Source organism: Trichechus manatus, unplaced genomic scaffold (genome assembly GCF_000243295.1).
Source record: "Trichechus manatus latirostris isolate Lorelei unplaced genomic scaffold, TriManLat1.0 scaffold00058, whole genome shotgun sequence".
Taxonomy (NCBI): Eukaryota; Metazoa; Chordata; class Mammalia; order Sirenia; family Trichechidae; genus Trichechus; species Trichechus manatus.
This window is the reverse complement of record NW_004443994.1, coordinates 3,406,730-3,408,867: the sequence shown is the minus strand read 5'-3', so window position 1 is coordinate 3,408,867 and position 2,138 is coordinate 3,406,730.

The window sequence follows — 2,138 nt, the reverse complement described above, 5'->3', positions numbered from 1 at the left end:
CTGGAACTAATAGAAGATTTCAACAAACTATTAGGATACAAGATTAACTTACAAAAATTAATTGGATTCCTCTACACCAACAAAGAGAACTTCCAAGATGAAATTACCAAATCAATACCATTTAAAATACCCACAAGAAGGTAAAATACTTAGGAATAAATCTAACAAAAGACGAAAAAGATCTATACAAAGAAAACTAGAAGACATTACTGCAAGAAACCAAAAGAGACATGCATAAGTGGAAAAACACACCTTGCTCATGGATAGGAAGATTCAACATTCTGAAAATGTCCATTCTACCCAAAGTGACCTACAGATACAATGCAATCTCGATCTAAATCTTAACGGCATTTTTTAATGAGATGGAGAAACAAATTACTGACTTCATATGGAAAGAGGCCCCAGATAAGTAAAGCATTACTGAAGAAGAAGAACAAAGTAGGGGGCCTCACACTACTGATTTGAGAAACTATTATACCACCATGGTAGTTAAAACAGCCTAGTACTTGTACAACAACAGATACATAGACCAGTGGAACAGAATTGAGTCTCCAGACACGAATTCATCCACGTATAAGCAGCTGATATTTTATAAAGGCCCAAAATCTGTTGATTGGGGAAAAGATACTCTCTTTAACAAATAGTGCTGGCATAACTGGATATCCATCTGCAAAAAAATGAAAAAAGATCCATATCACACACCATGCACAAAAACTAACTCAAAATAGATCAAAGACCTAAATATAAAATTGATAATGATAAAGAACATGGAAAAAAGAACAGGGACTATGCTAGGAGCCCTAATACATGGCATAAACAGAATACAAAACATAAGTAAAAATGCACAAACACCAGAAGAGAAACCAGATAACTGGGAGCTCCTGAAAATCAAACATTTATGCTTATCAAAAGACTTTGCCAAAAAGTGAAAAGGGAACCCACAGAGTGGGAAAAATCTGATCAGCATCTAATCTCTAAAATCTACGAGATACTGGAAAACCTCAAAAACAAAAGGACAAACAATCCAATTAAAAAATGGGCAAAGGTTATGAACAGGCAGTTCACCAAAGAAGACATTCAGGCGGCTAACAGACACATGAAGAAATGCTCACGATCATTAGCCATTAGAAAAATGCAAATCAAAACTACAATGAGATACCATCTCTCCTCAATGAGGCTAGCTTTAATCTAAAAATCACCAAATAATAAATGTTGGAGAGGTTGTGGAGAGACTGGAACACTTACACACTGTTGATGGGAAAGGAAAATGGTACAACCACTTTGGAAACTGATTTGACACTTCCTTACAAAGCTAGAAATAGAAGTACCATACGATCCACCAATCCCACTCCTTGGAATATAGCCTGGAGAAATAAGAGCAGTCACACAAATAGATATATGCACACCCATGTTCATTGCAGCACTGTTCACAGTAGCAAAAAGATGGAAAACAACCTAGGTGCCCATCAACGGATGAATGGATAAACAAATTACGGTATATTCACACTATGGTATACTACGCAACAATAAAGAACAATGATGAATCCGTGAAACATAACTTGGAGGAATCTGGTGGGAATTATGCTGAGTGAATTTAGTCAGTCACATGGCAAATATTGTATAAGACCACTATTATAAGAACTCAAGAAAAGGTTTAAACACAAAAGAAAACATTCTTTGATGGTTACGAGGGTGGGCATAGAGACAGGGTTATTCACTAACTAGATAATAGACAAGAATTATCTTTGATGAAGGGGAGGACAGCACACACTACAGGGGAAGTCAGCACAGCTGGACTAAACTAAAGCTAAGAAGTTCCCTGAATACAATCAAACACTTCGAGGGACAGAGTAGCAGGGGCAGGGATCTGGGGACCATGCTTTCAGGGACATCTAGGTCAATTGGTATAACAAAGTTTATTAATAAAATGTTCTGCCTCTTATGCACTGCTGGTGGGAATGCAAAATGATACAACCATTTTGGAAAATGATATGGGGCTTCCTCAGAAAGCTAGAAATAGATACCATTCAATCCAGCAATCCCACTCCTAGGAATACATCCTAGAGAAATAAGAGTCGTCACTTGAATAGACATATGCACACCTATGTTCATGGCAGCATTGTTCACAATAGCAAAAC